The 22,890-nt window shown below is 50.9% G+C and overlaps 1 long non-coding RNA gene across 2 annotated transcripts; it reads left to right on the top strand.

Moving 5' to 3' along the window:
- The first annotated feature begins 1,656 nt into the window (after positions 1–1,656).
- Positions 1,657–21,731, top strand: LOC149128151 (uncharacterized). 2 transcript variants are annotated; one of them, XR_016230499.1, is made up of 3 exons: positions 1,657–2,013; positions 18,053–18,161; positions 21,321–21,731. It is a non-coding gene; the product is annotated as an uncharacterized LOC149128151 (long non-coding RNA). The 2 variants fall into 2 exon arrangements; XR_016230500.1 differs by lacking the exon at positions 21,321–21,731 and adding an exon at positions 20,085–20,262.
- Positions 21,732–22,890: the final 1,159 nt, after the last annotated feature.

The raw sequence follows: 22,890 nt of genomic DNA, 5'->3' as shown, positions 1-22,890 counted from the left end.
GGAGTGTAATTTAGTTGTGGCTGTTTCTCTGGCTGTTTATTTAGCTGACTTGAATTCCATTAAGACTTTCATGGAAACAATTCCACACTCGTTAGCCAGAAGCTCCATTTGCTAGTGGTGGAACAGGTAGGGTGCATAGCCTGCCCCCCTCTTCTGTGCTTCTTACAACAAACTGCAAGGGGCGCCCGGCCCCACCCCTGGATACGTTTGGCCTCTAAAAACAGCCCTTTGACACTGCTGCTGTTAGTCATGAAAACCAGAGCCTATCCGGTGACCGAACACCAAAACTGCTTGAGTTTTGTTTGTTGAGCCGAATTTCCGGAACAAAATATGGAAGGTGTTTCACTTATTGGCCCTTCCCAGGACATCTGCGCCTGAGATAAGACTACAGCTTCACGATACTGCTTAAAAAGAGAAGTTAGGATCTGAAGAATCGCCTTTAAAAAAAAAAAAAAAAGATAAAGCAAATACTCTCTACTTTGTTTATGAAGGCTTTGGTGACTTTGAGAATCTGATAGTTGTCTGCCAATGCTTGCAGACTTTTTTTTTTTTTAACAAGATTTACTATTTATTTATTTGAAAGGCAGAGTTACAAAGAGAGGAAGAGAAAGAGAGCATCCATCCATTGGTTCACTCTCCAAATGGTGGCAACGACCCAGCCGAGAAGCAAAGAGCCTGGAGCTGCACTGGAGTCTCCCACATGGGTGGCTCAGGCCCAAGTACTTGGGCCCTCTTCCACTACTTTCCCAGGCACATCAGCAGCAAACTCGATTGAAGTGGAGCAGCCAGGACCTGAACAGGTTTTGCGGGTGCAGCTTACCCCGCCACGCCACAAGGCCAGCTGCAAGCTCTGATTCTTCTCTTTCCGGAGGACTGCTACAGCTGATCCGGCAGCCCCTGGTGGGGAAACCCTTCCCAGGCACAGACAGGGACTCATCCTCAGTCATTGGCGTGGCCAGCAACGGGGATCCGCGCTGACCTGAGCCCCCGCCGTCCAGGGTTGTCAGGCGGCCCAGGCTGTCCCCTGTCTCCCTGCCTAGGTAACCCTGCATTGCACAGCCCCGAAACAGAGCTCGTGGTAAAAGAGAGTTAACTGCAAGCGGCATATCTGGCAAATTCAGCTGGAAGGAGAATTTCCCAATTGCATTTCTCCCATCCCCAGCGCCCAGCGCGGCTCGCTGAGCAGATCTGGGAGGGGTCGCTGTGCCGCCGCTCAGAACCCTCCACGACTTACAAAGAGTCTCAGCCTTCCGTGGCAGCTTCCGTGTTGGGGGCGCTTTCCTCGGTCTGCGAAACGGGGTCTTCAGCCAGCGCGTTTGCCCCAGCCGCCTGGGGGGACGTGTGTGTGCACCCCACTGCCAGAGGACTCCCACCAGCCACGTGCGGAAATCTGCGGCGTTGTTCACGGTCACGTCCAGTGCTCTCCCAGGGCTAAGAACATCTTAATTCCTGCTTTCCCCAGGCCGTTGGTTTTCACCTGAAGGCTTGACTCGTCTCAAAACGCAGTGTTTAGCTTACACAGAGGAGAGACCTAAGCCCTAACTCGCCACTGGATTAAGGAAAAATAAATTGTCCTTATTCATTCATTATTCAATATCCATTTATTCCGGGATCAGATAGGCCAGGTTTTCCAAGATACCCCACGTAAAGGTATGGTGATATTTTCTATCAGCGTGGTTGGTTCACGGTGTATGAAAGAGGTCCCCATACTTGCGGTTCTCGTAAATACGCCCATGAGCAAAACGGCGGGAAGCGCATGTGTTTCAGATCTGGGGGTTGATCTCTGATCGCGTCAGCTGTGTGTTAATAGCCTCGTTAGGAGCAAAAATGAGTAAGGTCCGTGATTCCTGCTTTGCAGGGGTTCGCCTTAGCAGGGGGCAGGAGGTGTGTAAACCAGAGCAGGTGGAAAGAAACGAGGGCTATGAGAACAAGACACGGGGCGGCTCAGAGAAGGAGGCGACTGAGCTGCGACGGCCACCGAGGGGAAGGATTGCAGGCTGCGGAAGGACACAGGTGCTTTGTCGGGGGCGAGGCTTGTGGGCCAGTGCTGAAGGCAGGCAAACTGTGTGAGCACAGATCTGCAAAGAGTACCGGGAGCTCAGGTCCAGGGAGAGACGAAGGGGAAATGACAAACGGCTAGACTGGACGCCAGTGTGCAGAGGAAAATCTCATAGCGCGGGGGTGGGGCGGCATAGCATAGAGGCTACCGTGGCAGTCGGGTAGAAGGGGGCAGATGGGAGGTGCGGGACGACCGGAGAGACGGAGAGACGCAGGGAGTTTGGGGAGGCGGGTGGGGCGGAGGCAGAGGAGTGTGCGTGGGAATGTGGACCTCCGGGGGTTCTGGCGTTGGCAGAGGGGACGGTGCACGCTGGCAAAACCCTCTGCCAGGAGCCAGGGACTCCGAGGGAGTCACAGCAGCGCTTCTTTTAAACTTTAATGTGTGCGCACACCCCTGGGAATCTTATAAAACTGTGGACTGTGCGTCTGGAAGGCCAGGCCAGGCCTGAGGTGCTGTGCTTCCAGCTGAGGCTCATCCTACTGGGCGGGGGATCACGTTTCAGGCAGCAGGGAGCTAGGACCTGTCCCACGTGGTAGTGGTAGGGAGTGGTAGGTAGCTGGAACACCTGGGAGCGTTCAGTTGTTTCGAAGCCTTTTTATGTCTTGCAGCTTCTCTCTAAATGCGGCAAGAGGTTGACACATGGTTAAACCGGTGCTTGTGTTTTAGGTTCTACCTGTGGCCCTCTCCCAGGAGGGGGTGTGAATGAGCTATCTGGGTATAGAAATAGGAAGGGGAGGAAGGGGAAGTAGTGCCCTCCGTTGTTCCAGAAGCCTGCCTTTGGAGTTTGGGGGTTTGGAGGCACAGTTTTAGGATCCTGCAGGCACTGGGGCAGGAGGGTTGCTGGTCTAGAGGTGGCACCTCCTCCCGCCCATCCTGACCCAACGTCAGGTTTGCAGCCTGCTTGGGGCTGGCGGTTACAGGAGATTGGCAGGGGGTGTGAGACGATGGCAGAAATGGCCACAGGAAAGTAAGTCCCACATTGCGGGGGCCCCTTGAAGGCTGGTGACCTCCTGGAGTCCTCATGTGCATGCCCCTGAATGCATTTGTAGTTGTCTGTCTAGAAGTACAGGCAAGCTGTCTTTCATCATCTTAGGTCACAAAGTCATACTTTGCTGAAAAATCAGTGGGGTCCCCGATCTGCTGTCCACCTCCTTGGCCATTTTAGGCCGTCCTTTTTTCCTCTCCCGGGACAGCCATGGAAAGCTGCTTATTTGCTTAATTTGGCCCTGCCTCAGTTCTGAAGTCAGAGCTCCAGCTGGACCCGGTGAGCCTGGGGCCCTTGTGCACAACCCATGCCACAGCCCGGGGTGTCTGAAGCACTGCCCAGTTTCCTAGCACCTGCAGGTCTAGGACCTGGAGAGTCAGCATCGCTGTCACATGAGGTCATTGCCAAGGCTCATGGCATTGCATGGCATGGCTCTGCGACCTCCGCGGACCACACCAACTTCTCCAGGGGTGGAGGGGACAGTGAGTGAATCTGCTTCGAGCTCTGGGTCCCAGTGCTGCTACTGCAGCTGTCTGGGTTTTCGCTCACAGGGCTCATTAGTGTCCGAGCCCACCCGCACTGCTCAGAGCCTGCGCCGTGTCAGGCGTCAGCACAGGTCACCTGGCCCAGGAGGCCCTGGAACTAGAACTGGAATCGCCAGGCCTCCCCAGTCTCCTAGCGAGTCCCTTCTGTTACTCTGATACTTGCTAGGGTACCTTTTTCCCCCAAGATCCATTTGCATATGTATAATATCATTCAGGGGCCCTAGACAATCAGCAGCTTTAAAATGAGCCTGCTATAGAGGTACTGAATTGTGAGTTTCCCTGCAGTGTCCTTGGCAGGGCCAGGCCGAATGATTCTGTGGGCTTTATGTGGCCTGTGGGCCAGATGTGCCCCACCCCCCACCCCTGCACCGCGGTAACATGGACATTTTTGGAACTGAACAGCAAGGGTTCAAATCCCAGCTCTGCCAAACAGCTGCCTCACCTACTGCTCAGAGCTGTGCACTCTGGGGCCAGGCTGGGCAGGGTCTACGTTCCACATCCTTGTTTTCTCACCGGGCAGAGCACACGGTTGCGCTGGAGCTCAGGGTCCTTGGTCATCTAGCAGGAATGACAGCTCTCTTCCCTACCTCCCGTGCGGTTGGGGTGGGAACTGAGGTAGGGAACACATGGGCAGGACCTCACACTGTGTGTGGCCTACGGAGGCACTCAATAAAAACCAGCCATTGCCACGAAATGATCCTTATTCCTTGGGAAGGGCTTGTGGGTTTTATGCAGAACAAAGTAGGTACGCCCCAATGGCTGCTTAGGCCCCTGTGCCTCCGGGAAGCCAGACCACGGGCTCGTAACGGCCGAGGACTGCACCCACCTGGCGGCCACATCCCCAGCTCTCTCATCAAAAACCTGGAGGAAATGAAAAAGCCTTTAATTTATAAAGCAGGACGTCTCCTGGGGGCCATGCAGGCGGCATGGAAACAAAGCAGCGCTTTGTCCTGTGGCTTGGCTTGGTTTTTTGTCATAATATTTAATTAATTTTGAAATTTCAAATAGCATTAAAGTGTGAGATATTTACATCTGCTAAAGAAGAGAGCTTGAGGTTAGAAGGTTGAGAAAGCCCCTATAACCTAGAAAATGCTGCAGGGGTGTGATGGGCATGGGGAGGCGTGGGCTCAGCACCTTCTGCCCACCCCAGCAAGCACAAACCCATGCCCAGGGTGGCATGGGCAGGTGCAGCCGATGGAGCGCAAGCCTTATGCCTAATTGGAAAAATCTGGCACACAGGGTACTCCTGTACTCCTTCCTCTTGCTTTATAATGCTAATGAGTGAAACTTGAACAAATGTTAATTAAAACACATGGGAAGCCCAATGCCCCTACATCCTTGGGTTTTCATTATTATTCCGGTTATCCCTTAGCACATGGGCATAAATCCTTTATTCATTTTTTTTTTTTTGACAAGCAGAGTGGACAGTGAGAGAGAGAGACAGAGAGAAAGGTCTTCCTTTGCCATTGGTTCACCCTCCAATGGCCGCCATGGCCAGCGCACTGCGGCCAGCGTGCTGCGGCCGGTGCACCGCGCTGATCTGAAGGCAGGAGCCAGGTGCTTATCCTGGTCTCCCATGGGGTGCAGGGCCCAAGGACTTGGGCCATCCTCCACTGCACTCCCGGGCCATAGCAGAGAGCTGGCCTGGAAGAGGGGCAACCGGGACAGAATCCGGTGCCCCGACCGGGACTAGAACCCGGTGTGCCGGCGCCGCAAGGCGGAGGATTAGCCTAGTGAGCTGTGGTTCCGGCCCCTTTATTCATTCTAAGAAGTCCATTTGCCACTCTGGCTTAAAAAAAATCATGAATCTTTTCCCTCATGTTTAATTATTTTTCTATACTACAGACTTAATAAAAATCAGAAAGTTCATGAGAGTGGAAAATCCACTTGCAGAAAAATGCGCACGTGTGTGGCTTATTGCATTGTTAGAAAGTGAACTTAGCTGGTCACCTTGCAGAACATACGCCAGCCCATCCTCCCTTCCGGTTGCTAAGCACCCCCGGCAAGGTGAGCCCAGCCCTGGCTGAGAACCACCCCCGACTACTGCTGCTGCTTACCGAGCTCTCTGTGGACGGCATTGCACAGGAGGTACCGTGTGGGGGAGACTCACCACACGTGCTCTCGGGTGGCGTTGCACAGCCTCTGTTCTTGTTGGTGTACGCTATCCATTGTGAGGTTCTTCATGACTGGGGATGTCCCCAAGAGAGGCGGGCATGTGTCCTGCATTGTGATCGGCCCCAGGGTGGGCGTGTGACCCAGGCTGACCAGTTGGTGTTTCCCAGGTTTGCAGCTCATGGGTCTGTCTTCCTGGTGAGAAGGGGTGTACCCTAATATACGCTGAGTCAGGCCACATGGCCCTGTCCCATCCTCATTGTGCAATCCGGTATGAGCTATCTAACCTCTGCATTTTCCATCTTCGTTTCCTCTTCAGTAAAAGCAGGTCACAAAAGAGCGTCTATTCCCTAGGGTTGTTTCAGAGGCTGAATGAGGACTGAGAACTATGCCAGGCATGTATTAATGGCTAGTGGACTGTCACTTCTAGGTTGTGAACTATGACGTTGCGAGGCAGGGTCGTAGTGGCCACTGGGCTCAGACGGATGAACGTGCAGTGCATTGAGGCTCTGTGTGCCCCCGGTCTATCACGCCTCCCAGGCTGTGCACAGGCTGCGCCCTCTCCCTAGCCTGTCAGCTTCTCTCTGATTCCCCCAGGAAATCTGCATTCCTCTTTTATGTTTCAGCCCCAAGGGATGGACCAGCGTGCTATGGGTGGCGTCCATACTGCCCCAAGCAAACACAATCCCTGTTCCTGGCTCCATCACTGTGCTGCCACAGTTCTCTGGGTGTGGTCTGCAAACCTGGGGGAGGAGGAGCATGACAGACGTGATCTGCCTCGTTTGCCGTGGGGACATTATTCAGAACGTGCATTGTGTGTGTGTGTGGGGGCAGAGCTGTGGCTGTTTTAACTCAAATCAAGGCAGGGACACCAAATTGTACTACTTGGTTGCCATGTAGTCATAACAAAAGAGAGAGAGCAAAACCCAGTTTCACTCAAACACCTGGGATGTGACCTTGAGTGCGTGGACAGGTGTTTGAAACTGCTCTGTGAGTTGGAATGGGAAGCTTGTTTCACGCCGTGGGAGGCCAGGACTGCATGTGAGTTACTGCCCTTCCCAGGCGATGCCGTTTCGACTTGAAGGAACCAGTGATGGACCATGGTTATGGCAGTTACTTTGAAAACAGAAAACAGAGCTCGTCATAGCAAGGAAAGTAACTGATGGTAATTGTTGCCAAATTAAAATTTGAACTTTCAAGTAAAAATTAGAATTTTGGAAAGCATGTAAATGACATCACGAGCTGAACCATGTGCTAGGTCTTAAGGACTTTTCTCGTTAGACTACTGGAGATATCGTGAATTCCACTGAGCCAGAACCTTATGTCCTGTTGCTCCCCCATTCGCAGAGGAACGACACTGGACCCTGCGCTGTTCCTTTTGCCCGGCCCTTCCCGGGTTAGCTGCTAGCCCCCCACCTCTGTGGAGGGGCGGCACCCCCCGCCGATTTCCCCGCTTCCACGGAAGAGCGGCACACCGCCAGCCGGCTCTCTCGGGGGCTGCTCAGGTGTTCCTCAGGTGTTCCTTCAGATGTTCCTGGTGCATGTTGTCTCTCTCCTCCTTTATAGTCCTCTTCCACCAATCCCAACTCTGCTACCCACACACCGAGCACGCTGCTCTCCTCCAATCAGGAGCAGGATCAGCTCCTGCAGTTTATCAGTCAAACTGATGAGGCAGCTGCGTAGAGGTTGTTTGTTCCCTCTCAGCACCATACTGTGGGAGAGCAGATGCATAGAATTAGTCCTAGTTCCAGTAATTTAGTCTCAGTTGCTCCCCACAATTCCCCCTTTCTTTTTATTCTTTGGCGTTGATACGCGCCTGTCTTCGGTGCCCAGCGGCACACACTCTGCTCTGCTCTGCTCAAGTTGCCCACAAGTGCTTACAGCCCTACCAATCAGGCAAACCGAATCCGGGTCTTCTCTTCGCCATGTTGTGGGAAGGTTTTTAGGCGCTGATGCATGCCTGTGTTCGGTGCCCTGCAGTGCATGCTCTGTTCTGCTAGAGCTGCCTGCAGGTGCTTACCGCCTTAATAATCAGGCAGACCGAATCCGAGCCTTCTCATCGCCGTGTTGTGGGGAGGCCTTATTTTTCTCTATTTCTCTATCTCCGGGCATTCCTATTTCTCTTATTTTACTTCTATCTCCCAGCATCCTTATTTCTCTTATTTTACTTCTATCCTTCTGTTTCTCTTATCCCCGCGGGTTCCCAGCTCCGCCCGGCCTCCGCGCTAGCCCCGCGCTTCTCTTATCTGTACGGCTTCCCGGCTCTGCGCCTTTCGCACCCGCACCATGGCCTCCGCGCTAGCCCCGCGCTCTCTTATCTGCTCGCGCCCCATGCGCTCTCTCCACTCATGCCCCGCGCGCTCTCTGCGCTTGGCGGCTTCCGTGAATCATGGCCTAGCTCACGTTTCCGCTACCAGTTTAGTTTTCAGTCTAAGTTCCCCGGGCTAACCTGATGAATGCCAACCTAGCTTATGTCTCCGCTTCCGGTTTAGTTTTTCGCCTTTTGCTCCCCGGGCTAACTTGACGAATCCCAACCTAGCTTACGTCTCCGCTTCGACCTACCCCCGTGGCTTCACTTTCCCTAGCTTGTATTTTTCTCTACCCGGTACTTTTCCTAACTTTCTTCCAACAATATTTCTCTCATTTCTCCTAGCTTCTCCCCACAGCCCGTATCAGAGTCTAAGTTTCTTCTACCTTTCACTTTTACTTTCAATCTTAGATTTCTCCTAGCTTCTCCCTGCAGTCTGTATCCGAGTTTTTTCTAGCTTTCACTTTTGCTTTCAATCTTAGATTTCTCCTAGCTTCTCCCCGCAGTCTGTATCCGAGTCTATGCCTAGGCTTTCGCTAGCTTCTTCTGGCACTTTTTCCGTCCGGCTTTCCCCTAGGCTCTCCCTAGTCTCTCTCCGGTATTTTCCTGCTTTTTCCCTCCTAGGTTTCATATCCGAGTCACAGCACCCTCTCAGCGCCATATTGTGGGAGAGCAGATGCATAGAATAAGTCTTAATTCCAGTAACTTAGTCTAGTCTCAGTTGCTCCCCACAATGTCGCACTCACTTTAGACATGAGTTAGACAAACAATAACTATATGTATTAAAAAATAATTGTATTGCCGGCGCCACGGCTCACTAGGCTAATCCTCCGCCTGCGGCACCAGCACTCCGGGTTCTAGTCCCAGTTGGGGCACTGGTTCTGTCCCAGTTGCTCCTCTTCCAGGCCAGCTCTCTGCTGTGGCCCGGGAAGGCAGTGGAGGATGGCCCGAGTGCTTGGGCCCTGCACCCCATGGGAGACCAGGAGGAAGCACCTGGCTCCTGGCTTCAGATCGGCGCAGTGCACGGACTGTAGCGGCCATTTGGGGGGTGAACCAACAGCAGGAAGACCTTTCTCTCTGTCTGTCTCACTGTCTAACTCTGCCTGTCAAAAAAAAAAATTAAAAATTGTATGTATTCATAGAGTACAGTGTGATGTTTTTACTATGTGAAAATGTGATGGCAAGATCAAAGCAAGCTAATTAACATATCCCTCACCTCTCTTACCATCTTTTTGTGGTGAGAATGTTTAAAATCTACTTTTAGGGCTGGCACTGTGGTGCAGCACATTGAAGTCACGGCCTACAGTGCCGGCATCTCGTGTGGGCACTGGTTCGAATCCTGGCTCTCCATTTCCAACCCAGCTCCCTGTTAATGGCCTGGGAAGATAGTGGAGGATAACCCAAGTGGTTGGACCCCTGCACTCATGTAGGAGACCTGGAGGAAGCTCCTGGCTCCTGGCTCCGGCCTGACCCAAGACTTTGTGGCAGTTTTGGGAATGAACCAGTGGATGGAAGATCTCTTTGTTTTTCTTTATCTCTCTGTAACTCTGCCTTTCAAATAAATCAATAAATCATTAAAAAATCTACATTTAGCAGTTTTGAAATACATACTATATAATTATTAACTATAGTTGCATACAGTGCAATAGATGACTTAAACTGATTCCTGCTGTCTGAGACCTAGTACCCCTCAATCAGCATCTCCCTTTTCCCCTTCTTCCCCCTCCCAGCATCTGGAGAACACTGCGCTGCCCTGTGTCTGAGACGAACTTCCTTGCAGCCCACGTAGAAGTGAGGTCAGGCAGCCTCTGCCTTCCTGTGCCTGGCTTCTCTTTTCACATAATGTCCTCCAGGCTCATCCATATCTTCACTAAGCACAGGATTACCTCTTTTAGAAGGCTACGAGGAATTCCACATATATATGGGTATTTATACCATGCTTTCTTGATCGTTTACCCATTGAGGGGCATTTAGGGTGCTTCGACACCTTGGCTGTTGTGACTAGTGCTGCCGTAAACACGGGAGGGCAATGTCTCCTTGACATTTGGATGTCACATCCTTTGGATGGGTGCTGGATCATGGGGCGAGTCTGCTTTCAGTTTTTTAGGAATCCCCATAATGCCTTCCGGGATGGCTGCACTCACTCACATCCCCACCAACAGAGTACCAAGGTCCCCTTTGCCCCACGTCCTTGCCCATAGTTGTCCTTTTTTTTTTTTTTTTTTTTTAAATAGGCAGACGACTGCACTGGAGGGAGTGGGGGTGGAGGGGTGGAGAGTGAGAGAAATCTTCTATTTACTGGTACACTCCCCAGGTGGCCAAAATCTACAATGAGTCAGGCCCAAGACAGGGACCAGGAACTCCATCAAGGCCTCCCACATGGGTAGCAGGAACCTGAGCACTTGGGCCCTTTCTGCTGTCTTCCCAGGTGAATTAGCAGGGAGCTAGATCAGAAGCAGAGCAGCCGGGACTCAAACTGGCTCTCCAGTACGGGATGCCACCATGGCAAGCAGTGGCTTAACCCACTGTGTGGGGAGCAATCCGGACTAGACTAAGTTACTCGAATTAGGACTTATTCTATGCATCTGCTCTCCTCTGTGGGGAGCAGCTCGGACTAGACTAAGTTACTGGAATTAAGACTTATTCTATGCATCTGCTCTCCTACAATATGGCGCTGGGAGAGGAGAGAACAGCTTCTACCCAGCTGCCTCCAGTTCAACCAATAAACTGTAGGACTTGCTCCTGATTGGAGAGCAGCGTACTCGGCGTGTGGGCAGCCAAGTTAGGATTGGCGGAGGAGGACTATAAAGGAGGAGAGAGACGGCATGCATCGGGAACATCTATGGGGAACATCTAGCTGAAGGAACACCCGTGCAGCCCCCCAGAGAGCCGGCCGGCGGTGTGCCGCTCCCCTGCGGAAGTGGGGAATGCGGCCAGGGGGAACTGCCCTTCCACGGAGGTGGAAGGGACAGTAGCCAACCCGGGAAGAACCAGCAGCAAACCCGGGGAGGGCCGAGCAGACGAAAGAACAGCGCAGGGTCCTGTGTCGTTCCTCCACAAAGAGGGGGAGCGACATAATGGTGCCGTGACTCGGATATGAAGCCTAGGCAGGGTTCAGTGTCGTTCCTCCACGAAGACGGGGAGCGACATAATGGTGCCGTGACTCGGATATGAAGCCTAGGCAGGGTTTAGTGTCGTTCCCCCACGAAGAGGGGGAGCGACATAATGGTGCCGTGACTCGGATAGGAAACCTAGCTCGGATAGGAAACCTAGGACGGATAGGAAACTTAAGAGGGAAGAAACGGGAAGAAGCAGGAAAATACCGGAGAGAGAGACTAGCAAAAAGCCTAGGTGCCGGAAGAAGCTATTGAAAGCCTAGGCATAGACTCGGATATGGACTGTGGGAAAGAAGTTAGGATTGAAAGCGAAAGTGAAAGCTTTCATAGACTCGGATGCGGACTATGGCGGGGAAGCTAGGAGATTGAAAGCGAAAGTGAAACCTGGAGGAGGCTTGGACTCGGATACGGACTGTGGGGAAAAGCCAGGAGAAATGAGAGGAATATTGTTGGAAGAAAACTTAAGGAAACATACCGGGTAGAGAAAAATGTTAGGGAGGATGAAGCCGCGAGTGCAGGCCGAGGCGGAGATATAAGCCACCTTGGAATTCTTCAAGTCACCCCGGGGAGCAAGAGGCGAAGATCTGGAACCAGAGGCAGAGACGTGGGCTGCCAGGTTGGAATTCGCCAGGTTAGTCCGGGGAACTTGGACTGAATTCCGGTGGTGGCGGAAACATTCGCGGAAGCCGCCGCGTGCAGAGAGCACGGGGCGTGAATAGATGGGGAACGCCGGGGCTGGCGCGAGGCCGTGGTGCGGGCGCGAAGTGCGTGGAGACCGCGGAGCGTGCGCGCAGAGCCGGGAACCCGCCGGCGGGGCGAGGCGCCGGGAAGCCGCGCAGAGCCGTGAAGCTGCCGGCAGGGCGAGGTGCCGGAAAGCCGCGGGGATAAGAGAAACAAAAGTTTAGAAGTAAAGTGAGAGAAATAGGAATGCTGGAAGATGGAAGTAGAATGGGAGAAATAGGAATGCCCGGACATAGAGAAATAGAGAAATAGAAAGGCCTCCCCACAACATGGCAATTAGAAAGCTTGGATTCGGTCTGCCTGATTAAGTGAGGCGATGAGCACGATGAGCACCTGCGGCGGCTAGCAGCTTATGCGCCGCAGGTCACCGAAGACAGGCACGAATTAACATCAGTAAGGCTTCCCCACAATACAACAATATTAAGCTTGGATTCGGTCTGCCTGATTTAAGGCGGTAAGCGCCAGCAAGCAGCTCGACCAGAGTATGAGCTGCAGGTCACCGAAGATAGGCACGAACCAACACTAATAAGTCTCCCCCACAATAAGGCAATGAGAAGGCTTGGATTCGGTTTGCCTGATAGAGCTTGTAAGCCCCTGCAGGCAGGGCAAAGCATGCGCTGCAGGGCACCGAACACAGGCACGCATCAGCGCCTAAAAACCTCCTCACAACATGGCGAAGAGAGGACCCGGATTCGGTTTTCCTGATTGATAGGACTTGTAAGAGCCTGTGGCAACTCTAGCAAGTAGAGCAGAGTGTGTGCCGCGGGACACCGAAGACAGGCGCGTATCAACGCTAAAAAATAAAAAGAAAGGGGGATCTGTGGGGAGCAATCCAGACTAGACTAAGTTACTCGAATTAGGACTTATTCTATGCATCTGCTCTCCTCTGTGGGGAGCAGCTCGGACTAGACTAAGTTACTGGAATTAAGACTTATTCTATGCATCTGCTCTCCTACAATATGGCGCTGGGAGAGGAGAGAACAGCTTCTACCCAGCTGCCTCCAGTTCAACCAATAAACTGTAGGACTTGCTCCTGATTGGAGAGCAGCGTACTCGGCGTGTGGGCAGCCAAGTTAGGATTGGCGGAGGAGGACTATAAAGGAGGAGAGAGACGGCATGCATCGGGAACATCTATGGGGAACATCTAGCTGAAGGAACACCCGTGCAGCCCCCCAGAGAGCCGGCCGGCGGTGTGCCGCTCCCCTGCGGAAGTGGGGAATGCGGCCAGGGGGAACTGCCCTTCCACGGAGGTGGAAGGGATAGTAGCCAACCCGGGAAGAACCAGCAGCAAACCCGGGGAGGGCCGAGCAGACGAAAGAACAGCGCAGGGTCCTGTGTCGTTCCTCCACGAAGAGGGGGAGCGACACCACTGCACCACGATGTGACCTTCTTTTGTCTTTTTGATACTAGCCATTCTCACAAATGTGAGGTGAGATCTCATTGTGGTTTTAATTTGTATTTCCATATTATACTTGCTGAGCATTTTTTTTGTACATGAAGATACTTCAAAAAATCATGGATAATGAAATTAACAGATTAAGTTTAATTTGAAATCCATGTGTGATTTTTCTTTTTTGTAAAGTGCATTTTCCACAGATTTTTAAAATTATTTTTTAAAAAGGATTGATTAATTGAAAGGCAGAGAGGCAGAGAGAGGAGACTTCCAACCACTGGTTCACGCCCCAGATGGCCGCAACGGCCGGAGCTGTACTGATCCAAAGCCAGGAGCCAGGAGCCAGGAGCTTCTTCCAGATCTCCCACTTAGATGCAGGGATCCGAGGACTTGGGCCATCTTCTACTGCTTTCCCAGGCCATAGCAGAGAGCTGGATCAGAAGTGGAGCAGCCAGGACTCGAACCAGTACCCATATGGGATACTGGCACTGCAGGCAGTGACTTTATCTGCTATGCCACAGCACCAGCCCCCTGATACTTTATTTTTTTCATGTTATTATAATATTAATACAAAGAAAACAGATTCAATGTAGTCCATGGGCCTCTGCCTGCCTACCTGCCTGCCTGCCTGCCTCCCTCCCTCCCTCTCTTCTCTCTCACTCTCACTCTCACTCTCACTCTCTCTCTCTCACTCTGTTTTTTAGATAGCATATTGTTAATTAGCATTACAGTCAATGGCTTAATGCGGCACTAAATAAAGAGATCTCAGAATGTGTGAAGCCCCCTTGTGTCTGCTGGCCATCTGTCTGTCTGCTTTGGAGATGGACAGTCAGATCATTTGCCCCTTGGAAAATCACCTTACTTATTTTCACGCTATTGAGTTGAGTTCCTTGTGGATTTTGGATATTAGCACCCTCTTGGATGTGTGGTCTGCTCTCAGTCTGTGGGTTCTCTGTTTGCTCTTAATTGGGTCCTTTGCTGTGTGGAAGCTTTTCGGCACAATTCCACTTGTTTCACTTTGCCTCCTTGCTGCTTTCGTTCCACTCTCCACGTGTCCCTCCCATTCTCTGTTGTGCTCTTCCTACTCCCACTCCCAATGCCATTCTGCCTGTCATCCACCTCCCCTCGAGTTACCATCCTCACACCCTCCCCTGCCCCCACACCCACCCCCAGACTTCTGTGATGCTGTGATGGACAAATTTGCCCAGAGAGGAGGAGCTGGCCTGGAGCACCTGCCAGTTGGTGGACGCCTTACAGGAGGGATTTGGATTCTAGCAGCAGGAGGGCGAGCCGGAGCAGTGAAGGGAGGCTGCTGCCCTGGAGGCTGACAGCGATTGGCCCAGGGCACAGGAATCCTCCACTCACATCCTGGCTCCTGCCTACACATGCATGCTGGGGAGCCCTTGTGAAAGAGGAGGGGTGGCAGGTGCATTCTCTTCCACTTCTGGGGGCGGGGCATGGAGTGTGTACTGGGAGCCACAATTGGAAAGGGACATTAGGGCCACCTACAACCTCACTCTCCAATTGGCTGCAACGGCCAGAGCTGGGCTGATCCGAAGCCAGTAGCCAGGAGATTCCTCCAGGTCTCCCATGCAGGTGCAGGGGCCCAAGGCCTTGGGCCATCTTCCACTGTTTCCCCAGGCCATAGCAGAGAGCTAGATCAGGAATGGAGCAGCCGGAATTCCAACAGGCGCCCATATGGGATGCTGGCACTGCAGTTGGCGGCTTTACCCGCTACACCACAGAACCAGCCCCTGCAAGCTAGTCTGTTTTTCATCACCACTTAGTTCCCCTGGGGGGTGCACCACGCCCGCCTGGAGGTACTGCACTCTGTGCATTGTCTTAGGTTGCCTGGGAAGTGCTCTGAGTTGGAGAGTCATTGGCAGGTGATTTATCTGGGGAGTGCTTGTGGGAACACCTGTGATCTGGGAGGGACACAGGGTTGCACAAGGGGACGATCTCCCAGGGAACTGAGCTGAGTGACAGTAGCGGAGCAGTGCCGGCTTGTGGGCTGCTGCTGGGAGGGGCAGGGCCTTGCGCAGGCTGCGCTGTTCACCAAGGGACACGAGGGCCACATCTGAGGCCAGGCTGCGCTGTGAGCCCTCAGCAGCTTGTACGACAGCTGGGGCTGTGGAACTGAATGGGAAGCCGGGCAGCGCATCACAGCACGCATGGGAGTCGCTATTATTATGTCGGCTTTGAGGAAAGGGGACATCAAAAGGGGAGACAATTAATCCTAGGTTTTTCATCCTCCCCACGTGTTAGCCACATTAAGCCCAGGCACATGCGGGTGCTTGAGAACTCCAGAACAAGCCGTTTCCTTTGCTCAGAGCACGGAAGGGAGCTACTCTGGGGGAGAGGGGAAGAAAGCAGTGGGCCCTTCTTTCCTTGATAGCTGTGAAAGGGATTTTCCTAAAATTCTCTTTGCCAGCTGCTCAAAGGATCCATTCTTGTATGATCCTGCCCTGTGGAAGGATTGCCTTGAAGTGAGCTTCAGAGTCAGACTTGAAATGACTTTTCAAGAAATCCTTTCTCAGACTGCCAAAGTCAAGTTGCTGTCAGAAAGTAGCAGTGTGTGCTTAGGAAGATCGAGACGTCTGCTAGAAGACTCTTAGCTGAGGCCAGGGGGTCCTGGTGACGAGATGCCACTTCTAGGTGAGCTCAGTGCCGCCTCTCCCTGATAGAACAAATCCTGAACTCTCCAAAGCAGCCATCTCAGAACCGTAAGATGCTTCTGGGAGCCTGCTGGGTGGCCCCTCGGTACCTGTGGGCTGGTGGAGATCCCAGTGGTTCATATGTGACCTTGACTTGGTGTGCTTTGGTTTATCAACATCCTGATGTCATGTCCCCTTTTATAAGGGAAAGCACTTATATGCTGGGATAAAGCACTTGTGCCCTGTGCAACATTGTGAGTTTTGAGATGAAATAAGTTTTCACAGGGGTCAGTGTTGGGGCACAGTAGGGTAAGCCACTGCTTGCGATGCGTGTTTGAGTCACAGCTGCTCCACTTCGAATTCAGCCCCCTGGTTCAAGTACTTGGGCTCCTGCCACCCACATGGGAGACCCAGGTGGAGTTCCTGAGCTCCTGGCCTTGGCCTGGCCCAGCCCAGCCTTGGTCATTTGGAGAGTGAACCAGTGAATGGAAGATCTCTCTCTCTCTCTCTGACACTCTGCCTTTCAAAATAAATAAATAAATCTTTCAAAGCACAAAAAGAAAAGCCTTCATGAGTTTTCCATATTGGTTGGTCTCTTTTTTTTTTTAATTTTTATTTTTTGACAGGCAGAGTGGACAGTGAGAGAGAGAGACAGAGAGAAAGGTCTTCCTTTGCCGTTGGTTCACCCTCCAATGGCCGCTGCAGCCAGTGCACTACGGCCGGCATACCGCGCTGATCTGACGGCAGGAGCCAGGTACTTCTCCTGGTCTCCCATGGGGTGCAGGGCCCAAGCACTTGGGCCATCCTCCACTGCACTCCCTGGCCACAGCAGAGAGCTGGCCTGGAAGAGGGGCAACCAGGACTAGAACCCGGTGTGCTGGCGCTGCAAGGTGGAGGATTAGCCTAGTGAGCCGCGGCGCCGGCCAGTTGGTCTCTTTGGAGCAAATTCCTTTGGCCAGTTATCCAAAAAGCTATTTGCCTTTCATTGTTCACAGATAAGGAAATATCCAGCTCATAGCACAGAATACTAGCGAAATGATAACACCAAAAAGTCTCATAAATTAAGGGACTTCTCCTGCCAAAAATCTTGATAAGCACTCTTTGTCATTCTCTACTATTCATGCTTGGTTTTGGAGGCCAAATGTCTTCACTAACATACAGTGTCACATCTGTGACAGGGGACCACGCTGCCACTCTCCTCAGAGCTGCGGAAGGAATCCAGCCCAACTCCGCATCATCCTCTCCCTCCCTCTCCCTCTCCCCCTCCCCCTCCCCCTCCCCCTCTCCCTCCCCCTGCCAGAGGAGAGCTCCTGCAGGACCAAGGGTGGTGAAAGCCTGTCAGCCCAGATGCTTTAAACGCTTTAACTGACACCCGTCACTGCTGGCCTCCTCACTCGTGGGGCGGGAGCCAGATCTGACGGTCCTGGTACCCCCACAGGGCCTCGCACCGATAGAGCTGGCGCTCCAGGAACGGCTGGAGACTGAGTGGGCTTTTCTGTCCCCCTTTATTAACAGAACCAGAGAGTGAAGATAAGAGCTAATCAGCCGTGGCGCGCACCATCAGTTAGTCATGCGTGGAGGCAGCAGGTTTCCACGGTGACATCAGAGATCTGGGTTGGTTCCTGGAAATGTCCATGGGCAGTGTTCCTTTTTCAGCCAGGCTCCGGTGAACTCATCTCAGGGATGAGCTCAAGTGCTGGGCTCTGGGAGTCCTCTAAGGCTTTGTTTCAGAGCCTTTTGCAGACCTGAGACTTTGGAGATGCAGCTGAGCCACTAAGGGCCCAGATTCCTTGTCAGTTCACTTGGTGTATTTATTTAAATTTTTTTAAAAGGTTTATTTGAAAGGCAGAGTTACAGAGAGAGAGAGAGGTCTTCTATCCAGTGGTTCACTTCCCAAATGGCCACAACAGCCAGAGCTGGGCTGATCTGAAGCCAGGAGCCAGGAGCTGCTTCTAGGTCTCCCACGCCGGTGTAGGGGCCCAAGGACTTGGGACATCTTCTGCTGTTTTCCCAGGCCATAACAGAGAGCTGGATCAAAAGTAGAGCAGCTGGGATGCCAGCACTGCAGGTGGTGGCTTTACCCGCTACACCACAGCACCAGCCCCTAGTAGATTGATTCTGCCATTACCTCTCTCCTAGGCTTGTTGCATGGGTCAGGTGAGCTATGCCTGCGCAGTATGGCGCTCACACCAATGCTTGAGGCAGACGCTTTTCCACTCAAGATGGAGTTGCATCTGGATAAACCCTCGTAAGTTGAAAATATGAATTGAAAATGCCCTTAAAACCTCTAACACAGGGGACATCCCAGTGTTAGCACACAGTGCACTGCAGAGTATCTGTGGTTTGCCCTCTGGGGTTGGCAGAGGTAACAGGGAGCTGCCACTGGCTGTCGCTGTCCAGCACTGTGAGAGAGGGTGTCGTGTCCCACGTGTCCCTAGCCTGAAGACCAAAATTCAAATAACGGCTTCAACTGAATGTGTATTGCCTTCACACCATTTGTAAAGTCACACATTTGTTAAGTCACATCATCATAACTTGGGGACTGCCTATAGATGAAGGCTACTGTCACCATTACTAGGATACCTAATACTGTGTCATCCAAATTGAGTGCTTGACAGTGAAGGGGATGTAAAAATAACTGGACGTGACTTTTCTGAGCTGTGTGTTTATTGATCACCAAGTTCATTTCTTTTTAAATGCTGAATAACATTTTTCTTTCTTTTTAAAAAATATTTATTTATTCGAAAGGAAGGTTATATAGAGAGAAGGAGAGACAGAGGGAGAGGTCTTCCATCTACAGGTTCATTCCTCAAATGGTGCAATAGCCAGAGCAGGGCCAGGCTGAAGCCAGGAGCCAGGAGCTTCTTCCAGGTTTCCCACATGAGTGCAGGGGCCAAAGCACTTGGGCCCTCTTCTGCCACTTTCCCAGGCACATTAGCAGGGAGCTGGATCAGAAGTGGAGCAGCTAGGGCATGAGTCAGCACCCATATGGAATACCGGCTTTGCAGGTGACTGCTTAACCTGATATACCGCAACACCCTCCCCACCAAATTGATTTCATGTATGGATGGATTTATAAAATGGTTTTATTCAGAAGTTATTTTCAAAGACAAAACTGTTTTTGAAGAAATAAAATAACATCTGTGTTCATTAAAGCAAAATTTCATATTCCTTATGTTTATCTAAATGTTAAAAAGTAAACAGAATAATTACTATTTGTACTTATTAGTACATAAACTTCAGTTTCTTGTCCTATCTTATCATGTTATTTTTCTACAGGATGTATTTTTCAGCAGGTTTTCTGTTTTTATTTTTTCCCATAGAATTATCTGCATGTAGGGATTAATTAATTTGAAATTGCTAGGTCTTTGATTCTGCTCTGTTGACCATGGCTTATTCCACTGAGAACATATTCCTTCCCAAGGCGGGGAGGGACCATGCGGGCTGAAATGAACTCTGCGGAATAAAGGCTCCTCTCAATGCTGCTTCTAAAAACATATGGATACGTGTAAATAATCCATCCCACATATTTTCTCAGTGCATTTTGACCTCTCTTCAGAGTGCTCTTCTATGACAAATATTTCTGTGATACAACTTGTCCAAGAAGTTTCTCTATTTATGATTCTTTTGAATGGTTCACCACATTTAGATGACTCAAAAGTATAAGCCTTCTCAATTACATCCTATCCTGGGACAGAATTTAAATTTATCCAAATAAAAATAGGCACTGCAGGAAAATATTCTCCCAGGTTGACAAGTCCAGGGCACAGGTGGAGGATTTCAGACTTCAGTCTTTGTCCCCTTCCCCTGCCTTGCACTTGCAGAGTACATTTCAAGGTCTTCCCTTCTTCGAAGCAGGTTTCAGTGGCTTACAACTTGGGCACACTGCTGAGAAGGCCCCCTGCCCGGCTTGACATTCTACTGCTGCCACCTTGAAATTCTTAATTTTTTGACAAGGAATCCTGTATTCTCATTTTGTACTGGGTCCCACAAATGATGTGGCTGACTGTCACATTGGTATTGATTCTATAAAAGCTTCAAGCTCAAAAATTGAAGTTTGGGGCCAGTGCTGTAGTGTAGTTTGTTAAGCCTCCACCTGCAGTGCTGGCGTCCCATGTGGGCACTGGTTCAAGTCCTGGCTGCTCCACTTCTAATCTAGCTCTCTTCTTAGGGCTTGGGAAAGCAGCAGAGGATAGCCCAAGTGCTTGGGCCCCTGCACTCACAAGGAAGATCTGGAAGAAGCTCCAGGTTCTTGGCTTTGGTTTGGCTCAGCCTGGCAGATGGAAGATCTGTGTGTCTGTCTGTCTGTCTGTCTGCCTCTTCTTGTCTCTCTGTAAGTTTGCCTTTCAAATAAATAAAAAAAAATCTTTAAAAAAAGTGAAATTTTTAGTAAACCCCATTCACTCAATACTTCAGTTCAAGACTTCCAAATGGGGGCTGGCACTGAAGTGCAGTGGGTTAAACCACAACACTGTCATCCCATATTGGAGCTCTGAGTCAAATCCTGGGTGTCCCAGTTTCCATCCTGTTCCCTTATAGTGAGCCTGGGAAAGCAGCAGATGATGGTCCAAGTGTTTGGGCCCCTGCTACCCACACGGGAGACCCACATGGAGTTCCAGCCTCCTGGATTTGGCCTAGTGCCCCCTACCACCCTCCCTGCGATCATTTGGGGAGTGAACCAGCAGATGGAAGATCTTTCTCCATGTTGGTAGCTTTGGTATCTGCAAGGAGGAAGGCCTACACTTCCGGGAATGGAAAGTCCCTACCTGTACTTCCGGGGAAGAAAAGTCCTTGTCAAGGTCCCTGCGGGTGCCTAAAGGTCAACCAATGAGGATCAGACCCGCCTCAACCTTTAACCCCCATGCCCTGAATCTATAAAAGGAGCTCTCCCAATCTCTGACGCGCGACTTCCCCGGCCCCCGCTCTGTTGCTCTGTTGCTCTGTTGGGACCGGGGAACCTCGCCCGGGTGCGGAACCCCAATAAAAGTCTGAATTAATTGATTCGTCTGCCTGGGAAGATTTGTTATGCGCTGGACACCTTGCACATGTGTCTATCTGTCTCTATCTGCCTTTTAAATGAATAAATAAGCCTTCAAAACATCCAACTGGTTTTGAAAAAAAAATGTGGAAATTCAGAGTTATGTAGGGCAATTGGGTACTTATAGCAAAGTAGTTTCTCATGCATGCTTTTATGGATTGAACAGGATCTAGCTCCCCAAACCCAGGGAGACATTTAAACCTGAAGTCTTACACTAAGGGCTGGTGGACTAAGGCTGGGACTTGATATAATGAGGATGTCTGAGAGGGGGCCTGGAGGGAGGTCTTTAGGTGTCAGGGGGCTTATCCTCGGGCTGGCTTGTTTATGCAGTGTGCTTCCTGTGTCTCTCTCTGCTTCCGGCATTACCAGCCTCTCCCGGATGCCAGTGTCGTGGGCCCAGCCAATCCTGACCTGACAACCTCCGATCTGGGAGACAGTTCCTTCTCCTCCCAAGAGGCTCCTCTCTCTCCCCGAGAAGCTCCTCTCGAGTGTGTTGGTTGAAGCAGCAATAGCTGACTGACGCAAAGGCTCAAGGCTTTCTGAGTCAGTTGGTGGGCAGCAAGGCAAAGTTTATAGTGTGTGTACGTGCATGTGTGTGCATGCGTGTGAGCGTGTGTGTGTGTGTACAATTTGATAACCCAGCGCCCATTGCTCTTGGTAGGCCACCACAACTCATTTGCATAAAAAGCTCTAATTATGTCCATTCCATTGCAGTCCGAGTGTATTTCTGCTCCACAGTTCTTAATTTAGTAAGAATATTATTCTCACCAGGATGCTGGCCAGGGAAATTTACTTTCTCAAAAATAAAGTTTCCTTTTAGTGATGAAGTGTCGGATCTGGATTTTTTAGTAACAATTTGAAAGATGTCAGGTTTTTCAGCTTCAGCGAAAGGGACTTCATGAAGACCTAACTGTATGCCATGAATTTGTTCTTTCAAAAAATAAGCCATTGGTGGAATCTACTGACCTCTCACTGAAAGCGTCTGGTGGTCCTGATGTACAATTGATGTCACTCCTGTTAGGTTGGCTGTAAGAGATAACCAGTGTTGATAAGAGTGCGGAGAAAAGGCAACCCTGATACGTTGTTGGTTGTAATTAAAATTAGCATAACTATTATGGAAAATGATATGGACAGTCCTCAAAATATTTTAAAAAATGGAATGACCTGTTACCCAGCAGTCCTTCTGTTGGGTAAGTATTCAAAGGAGATAAAATGAGCATCTCCTAGAGATTTCTACACTTTCATGCCCTTGTGGCAATATCGACAATAGTCAAGGCACAGAACCAACCTAATCGTCTATCCAAGGATGAATAGATGAAGCAGCTGTCACGTGGATGCACAATGGGATATTATTCAGCTTGAAAAAAAAATGGCTTGCCTTTTGTAACAGCAGGTGTGAGGTTGAGGACATCATGCTATGGAAAATACTCCGTGATCTACCTTACAAGTAAAATTAAAAAAAAATTGAACACTTAGAGTGGAAGCTGTGGAGTGGGATAGAGATGCTGCAGAATGAGAAGACATAGGTAGAGGGTGCAAAGCTGTGGCTATGGCAGCAAGGTTGGCACAGCCGTTAAGCCACCACTTGGGATGCCCACACTGTGTATCAGGGTTCCTGGGTTTGAGTCTCAGCTCCACTCCCAGTTCTGGCCACTGCTAACGTATACCCTAGAGGTCAACAGGTTATAGCTCGAGTGCCTGAGTCTCCGCCACCAATGTGGAGACCTGGATTGAATTGCTGGCTCCTGGGTTTGCCTACAACAGATACTGTTGGCATTAACAAAGTGAACTTGTAGGTGAGAGGTCTCTGTCTGTCTTCATCTCTGTCTCTGGCTCTTTGTCTTTCAAATTTAAATTTGCAAATTTCAAATTTAAAGTTGCAGTTATGTGGCATGAATAAACCTGGAGATCTGAAGTACAGCTATAGACACAATTATTA

The sequence above is a fragment of the Oryctolagus cuniculus genome, chromosome 2 (genome assembly GCF_051225735.1).
Source record: "Oryctolagus cuniculus isolate XC-2025 breed Fujian yellow rabbit chromosome 2, ASM5122573v1, whole genome shotgun sequence".
Lineage (NCBI taxonomy): Eukaryota > Metazoa > Chordata > Mammalia > Lagomorpha > Leporidae > Oryctolagus > Oryctolagus cuniculus.
The sequence above is the reverse complement of the archived record's forward strand: the minus strand, read 5'-3'. Positions and strand labels throughout refer to the sequence as shown.